Source organism: Sparus aurata, chromosome 2, assembly GCF_900880675.1.
Source record: "Sparus aurata chromosome 2, fSpaAur1.1, whole genome shotgun sequence".
Taxonomy (NCBI): domain Eukaryota; kingdom Metazoa; phylum Chordata; class Actinopteri; order Spariformes; family Sparidae; genus Sparus; species Sparus aurata.
In genome coordinates, this window is record NC_044188.1 from 12,739,728 (window position 1) to 12,747,890 (window position 8,163).

The 8,163-nt window shown below is 36.7% G+C and overlaps 1 pseudogene; it reads left to right on the forward strand.

The window, feature by feature from the left end:
* The first annotated feature begins 2,152 nt into the window (after positions 1 to 2,152).
* Positions 2,153 to 7,260, forward strand: LOC115572220 (extracellular calcium-sensing receptor-like; annotated as a pseudogene).
* Positions 7,261 to 8,163: the final 903 nt, after the last annotated feature.

Consider the following 8,163-nt stretch of genomic DNA (forward strand, 5'->3'; position numbering starts at 1 on the left):
TGGGGAAGGGAGCACCAAAATCAGCCTGACAACTTGATAAGGTGGCAAAGGCATTTTCTGTCCTCACACACAATAATTTGCTAACCAGACTGTCAAATAGACATCTACCTTTATTTCAATGAGGACATGAATTGTAATGCTATCAATTTTCCAATGCACATAATTTCCTTACCATAGCATATCGAAATAACAGAATACAACACACTTCATATATTAAACATCAAAAGATTGTTCAATAAGACATCAAATGCAATATCAGATATAAATTCCAAAACAAATTAACAACATGCTATTTTACCCCTACTACCAAATTGTGACAGACACCACACTTAATGCTACCACCATTGACCTACAATCTTTTAATTACACAGGCTGTAATTTGCTGAACAGTTTTCTTGCAATGTCACTAATAAACCTTGACGAAAGTTTCATAAGGTACTAACAAGTTTGTAAACAGCAACAAATTACCCTGTAATAACATGAACTATTGCATGTAACATGGAGCACAGATAAATGTACCATCCTCTGAGCTATGTTCTTTGTCTGACCATTGGCAATATGGTGCTATATTTGTCAAATTACAGTCTGCGTTGTCTAATTAAGCCATTGTAGGTCCATGTTGGTAGCATTAAGAGTGGTGTCTATGGTATTATTTGGTAGTAAGTGTAGTGTCTGATGAATATATTTCGGATTTGATGTGGCATTGCATTTGATTTTTTATTGCATATGTATATGAGAATCACCTATTCGGTCTCGTATTACAACATAATTTGTTATAGTAGTCTAAGTATATACATTATAGGCCTAATCATGCAATATAAGGGGTTTCTCTACAATGTGATTCACATGTATGGTTAATAACTTACTTAGTTGCCTGTTATTTCTATGTTTTGTCCGATTTGATATCCAATTTGTCTTTTTACTCCTCACTAGTTAGTTAAGGCATAGCGTAACAGTTTTATTTGTATCTTTTTATTATTTGTATTATTGTTTATATTTTCTAATCACGTCCGTGTCATTTCAATTTTTTTCCTAATTTGCCACAAATTGTGGCTAATTATGTCTTTTTAGCTTACTTAGAGTATAACTATGTTTCTTTACTGGTCTAGTTAGGACTATATTATTTATATATTTTTTTCTAACTTGACATAAAATACAGCTTATTACATCTGATAGTGTGCTTTAAAATATATTGCGACCCATATAACTTATAAGTGCAAATAAATATACAACCCTTATCCAGAATTCCTTACTGATTCCACAGCTATTAATGTTATTGTAATTCTGGTCAGGAAATAAAATCGTAATTTTGTAAAGACAAAACATTTTCAGTTTGCTCTCCAATGTGCTGCAGAGCTGATTGGTACGGCCGTTAGAGCAGTGAAAAGCTATGTCTTTGTTGAGACTGCTCCCTCTTGGTTCTGCTGAAGTGTTATTCTGACTGCTGACTACAAGGGCTCAGCACAACTAGCTCAACTGAATCTTTCATTTGTACAAGGAATGATTTCTTATCCATACCTAACATGAGACTTTTTGGTCTTACAACTCCAAATGACAAAAATGAAAATTAATTACTAATAACTATGTGTTGTACAGGCTGTTTTATTGTGTATTGTATGTGAGTTATTAACATACAATTATTATTTTTAATACTATCTTGCCTCATTATTGCTGCCATCAGCCTTCACAGGCTATACTCAGCAACAAATCTAATGTGCTCCTGCCCATCACCACATGTCAGACAGACAAAATTCACAGCTGAAGAGTTAATGGAGATTAAAACAGAGCTTAAAACTGGAGACGTTCATCAGGTGGACACAAATGTGACTCTTAATCAATGCTTATCCTCCTCTGTCTGCTTTAAGAGAAAAATGCCACACACACATTCATACACATGTCATTGTGATGACACAATGTTAACTTAACAATATGATAACATTGTATGCAAGTCTGATTTGTACTGCGCCCAAATGGCCCAGAAAGATAGCCAATTACTAAGTCTCACTACCAGGTCATCAAACAATTATGCTTTAGGGCCAGCTGGCCAGACCAATGATATATAATGTACTATCTTCCTTTTTAACAATAATATGATTTTGCACATATTGCAGTGCACTAATAGCCTAATGGCAAAAAAAAAAAAAAAAAAACGATGTTCGGTTACCTCCCTCCTCACATCCCACTTGGTGAGTACACATAGATTAACATCACTGTCTTCATTTTTTCTTTTTTCTTTACTGTTTATTGAAGACCATATTATTTATATTTTCTTTGTTTAATTTGACATAAAGTACAGCTTATAACATCATATTAATGTAGTTTAAAATAAATTGCGACCACCATAATTTATAAGTACATTTGAATATAAAACCCTAATCCAGAAACTCATACTGATTCCACAACCATCACCACCATGTTTTTTTTTTTTTTCAAATTAAAAAAAAAAAAATGGCAAAAAATATGTTTTTATTCGGGGACCTCCCTCCTCACAACCCACTCTGTACGCACACATGGATAAACATCACTGTTCCTTTTTTTATAAGTACAAGTGTAAACTTTTGATTCACACTGAGGTGCATGTGATGCCACCCAGTGGTTTAGCTCTGTTAGATGTGATGATGTCCACTCAGATGCAGCCAGAGAAGGGCTTGGCACTTTTACAGTTGTTGTTGGTGATTTCTCTCTCTCAAGCTCAGGAGTCAGTGTGCAGGCGGAGAGGAGATCCAGAGACCCCGCTGCTTTCTAAGGATGGGGACATTATGTTGGGGGGTTTTCTTCACTTCCACAGAAGTTGGAAAGCCAAACAGGATACCTACATTCAGAAACCAAAACCACTGCAATGTACCAGGTAAATAAGACTGGACAATGTTATTTTCATTTCAAATACCTAACAGCAACGACTGATTAAAAGCATTTTAAAATGACAGATATTCCCTATGTTTTAACAATCTGTCAAATGCTTGAATTTATTTATTCACTATGATGTTGTTTTCATTGTTCAACTTGGTTGCATTTGCAATGCTTTAAAACTGTTTGCATCCAGTTTGAATTTCAGAGGGTTCCAGTATGCCCAGGCTATGCTCTTTGCATTAGAGGAGATTATAACAGCACAGACCTACTGCCTGGCATCATTCTGGGCTACAAGTTCTATGATGATTGTACCTCCATTGCCAGAGGTGTGAGGGTTGCACTGGCCTCTGTTACTAGAGATGAAGTGGCATTTGCATCGTCTGACACAACATGTACCCAAGTTCAGGCTAATATTGTGGGAACAAGTTTCCTCTCCTGGCATGGCAATATCTACTCTTCTCGGACCTTTTCATATACCACTGGTGGGTAAGATTTGCATACATTAAATTGTCATGATCTGATTATTATTAGTTATTTCTTCCAAACAGTCAAATAAAGTGGAAGTCATCCAAATCATATTCAGCATTGTAAATGTTTTATCATCTTGGGATATTGATTATTTGTCTTTAGATCGGCCATGTTGCAACTTGTGCTTGCCTCAGTGATAAAACCAAGTACCCATCATTCCTCAGAACAATACCCAGTGACTACTACCAGAGCAGAGCCCTGGCACAGTTGGTCAAGTACTTTGGTTGGACTTGGGTTGGTGGTATTAGAACAAATGATGATTACGGTAATAATGGCATGGCCAACATTCATAGAAACTGCCCGCAGCTGGGTATCTGTCTGGAGTACTCTGCCTCTTTCATTCGAACAGATCAACCAGAGAAATTACAGCAGATAGTTGACATTATCAAGGCTTCCACTTCAAAGGTGATTGTCACTTTCCTCTCCCCCATGGATTTATATGTGATAATACAGGAATTGTCTTACCACAACTTGACTGGGTATCAGTGGGTGGGTACTGAGAGCTGGATATTTGATTCCCAACTACAGCCCGGGATAAGCATCATATTCTGGATGGTGCTATAGCCTATTCATCCCCAATGCACATGTCAGTGGCATGAGAGAGTTCATTTTGGATGTGAAGCCCCCAATTCATCAAGTAATGAATTGTTTACAGAGTTTTGGGAAAAATTATTTAGCTGTAAATTCATGCAATTAAATTCATCAGTAGAAAAATCAGAGAGAATGTACTGGACATGAAGATGTGACTGAAGTGAAAAACACATATACTGATATGACACTCATGCCTCTCTTTTACAATGTCTATAAAGGAGTGTATGCCTATGGCCCATGCACTTCATAATATCCTCAGCTGTAACAAAACATGTAACAACAAGGTGCAGCTAGATCATTTTATGGTGAGTTGAACACCTAAGACTGATTTTTCAATATAGATTTATTTTTCTTTTTACAGTTATTCATATTGCTAAGACATTTGTCAGATATTGATTTACATTGATCTTCTTAGATTTTACAGCACATAAGAAAGATTCGGTTCACAACAAAGGAAGGAGATGAGGTTTACTTTGATGAGAATGGAGACCCGGCTGCAAAGTATGAAATTATCAACTGGCAGCCAACAGAAAATGGTACTGTGGAGTTTGTCAGAGTCGGCCTTTATGATGCATCTTTACCTGCAGAGAAACAGCTGACTCTGCAAAATAAGTCTTTAATTTGGGCCAAGAACTCACTACAGGTAAGATACCATGTGAAAACTGTATTTGCAAATGGTAATTTTTTGTTTTTAATGCATATGTTTTCAGTTGTTGTCGCTGTATTACAATGTTTGAGTCCAATGCTTCAAATTATTGATTGATTCTTGCAAAATCAGTATCTTGTCAAAGTGTCATTGTCTACTTGTCCCTGTAGGTGCCTTTGTCAGTTTGCAGTGAGAAATGTCCACCAGGAACTCGCAAGGTCCTGCAGAAAGGAAAGCCTGTCTGCTGCTATGACTGTTTAAGATGTGCCGATGGAGAAATAAGCAACGCCACAGGTGTAGTAATATTTGATGCAAGATCAAACATCAACATTTAAATTGTCATGTTCATGACTATTTAAGCAAAACCAAAACAATATGTAAAAAAAAATAGATCAAGACAAAATGTCCTAAAAAAATACTGATACATAAGCATGAAATCAGCTACCTTAATTGCTGCAGCATAAAGAAAACAATTGTCAGCATAATTGTTGTGACATATTCTGAAACTGTGAAAAAAATGCATTGACAGTGTTTTTTTTTTTTTCTCCTTTTTTGAAAACCACAATATAAACATAACATAAAATAAATTAAAATAAATTAAATTGTCAATTGACATTTTTAATAATTAACTCAATTATTAGTGATAATGTGTTGCTTCTATTCAAAATCTAGCCTCGCTGAGTCTCTGTTTTAACTTGTGTCAAAAGTGCGGTCCACAAACTATATACCAGTTTTTAAATGAAATAAAAGTAAAACCAGACTTATAATAAATAATTTACGCCATGCTTTTTCCTGAATATTGTTGTTATGTTTGGTGCGTTTTTAGTGCAAGAAGAAACAGTAAAACTAGCTATTCAAAGGAAAGTGCTTGCAAACAGAAAGTGCTTGCAAGGCAACAAAAAACATGGCTACCCCCTTTCCTTTTGGTGTAAAAATGCACCACATCAACCAATCAAAAAACGATATGTAAACGCATGGCATTTGGTTGCTGAGGAAGAGGGGAAAGTTGTGGGAGTGACAGAGGCGAAAGAGAGACAGCATAAGTGATACGGTTTTGAGACTTAATAGATTTGTGACATTTAGTGTGTTTGCAGTGTATATTTAGTGTGTAGTATAATATGTTTAGTGTTTAGTGTGGTCGTTTTTTTGTTTTATGTGTCAAGACAATAAGGAGACTACTGAATGTGGAGCAGACAGTGCAGCTCTTCTTTGTGCTGGGAGCAGAGGGAAACCTGAGCCTGAGGCATTGCCTGCATTTTCTTGTAAATAGATGTATATAATTTGGTAAATTTCAATAAACTCATATACACATTCAGAAAATAACAATTTATATTGCAATCTCAGTTATGAAAATGGTTCGTTAAACATGCGTGTGTTTGTCACAGTAAAAAATCTATCTTTTTCCTACTCGGATTTTATGTTTTTGTGTGGTTTAAGGTCAAATATGTCAATACTGTATGTCAAAATGAAAAAATAACTATGAAGTCACACATGTGAGGTTGTGCTGAAAGAAATGACACCAAATAAGGCAAGGTAAACAGTTTTAAGGTGAAATATAAAGATAAAATCAAAAGTAGTTAGAACGCAAACTTGGTTTCTTCTATTAAGGATCGAAACTTCTGTCGGTATTGTCATTCAGAGGTGAAGTTCTGCATGTCTCAAAACCTTCTTGATTAAAAGAAATCTGAAATCATTATTTTTAGTCCTCTGATTCAATATAATTTTTTTCAGATTCCGTCACCTGTGTGCGATGTGACCCTGAGTTCTGGTCAAATGAGAGAAGAGATGCCTGTGTAAAGAAGGAGGCAGAGTTTCTCTCATATGAAGAGATTATGGGAGCACTGCTCACTGCAGCCTCTCTCTTTGGAACATGCATGACTGCTGTTGTAGCATTCATTTTCTTCAGATACAGACAGACTCCTGTTGTCAGGGCCAACAACTCTGAGCTGAGCTTCCTGCTGCTCTTCTCCTTGACTCTGTGTTTCCTGTGTTCTCTGACCTTCATCGGCCGGCCCTCTGAGTGGTCCTGCATGCTGCGACACACAGCATTCGGCATCACCTTTGTCCTCTGTATCTCTTGTGTTCTGGGGAAAACAATAGTGGTGTTAATGGCCTTCAGGGCCACACTCCCAGGTAGTGATGTGATGAAATGGTTTGGGCCTGCACAGCAGAAACTCAGTGTCCTGGGTTTCACTCTTGTACAAGTTATCATATGCATCCTCTGGTTAACAATTTCTCCTCCTTTTCCCTTTGAGAATTTTAAAATATTCAAGGATAAAATCATCTTAGAGTGTGCTCTGGGCTCAGCTGTAGGCTTTTGGGCTGTACTTGGGTACATAGGACTTCTGGCTATGTTGTGTTTTATTCTTGCTTTTCTGGCTCGGAAACTGCCGGATAATTTCAATGAAGCAAAATTTATCACCTTTAGCATGCTGATATTCTGTGCAGTATGGATCACTTTTATCCCAGCATATGTCAGCTCTCCTGGGAAGTTCAGCGTAGCTGTGGAGATATTTGCTATTCTGGCTTCAAGTTTTGGACTGCTCATTTGTATTTTTATTCCAAAATGTTATATTATCTTACTGAAACCAGAGAAGAATACAAAAAAGAATATGATGGGGAAGGGAGCACCAAAATCATGCTGAATAATGTGTTATTTTGTCTTTGAGAGAGAGAGAGAGAGAGAGAGAGAGAGAGAGAGAGAGAGAGAGAGAAATGGACAACTATAAATATTATTCTATTTGCATGTGTTTCAGAGCACATGGAAATTTTGGTACTACAGGTGATGATATGTGGTTCTCTTTAGAGCACATGTAGAGAACACCAGCAGATAACATGTTCATGGTCTTTCCCATGTGAAATTTATGGGATTACATGTGAAAGCCATATTAAACCCATGTAAAACATTTAACCCTCTAACATGACAGCTTGCAGTCCAAGCTCTCATCCGTGTTTAACTGGAGAAAACCTTTTAGAGGAAATTTTAGAAAAACATGTTTTGTATAAACCCACACGTCTTTCTGTCTGCAAGATTTTACATGAGTTTCACATAAAGTAGACAGGTTTACATGGGATTCAAAAGGGTTTTACATGGATATAAGTCCCCATGAAATGGATGGTGGAGTGCTATTTGCATATTTCCTGTAAAAATGGAGTGGAGTGATTTGTCAGGGAAGATGTGGCAAACCTGTACCACCTGGCTCACCTGCATTTAAGATGACTGCAGACCATGTTCTATTTCTCTCTCCTTCACCAAGCCAGACCTCATGGAAAGTCCAGCTTTCCATATGTATAATATTCACATTCTTACTTTTACAAACACCATATGACACACTCAACAATCCACTCTTCAGACTAATGATACTCATTACAGATGTGCACATGTTGTGAATTTGTAGTTTGGCCAAATTAAAGCACTTCAAAGTGATGTTTGTGTCCCTCTAATAGCCTATCAAGGTAAAGTTTCTTCTTTTGTTACAGGACAGAGCCAACTTGTAACACCATCTAACAGCAGCTACACTCTGTAAACCACCTCCCTACTGAATTTT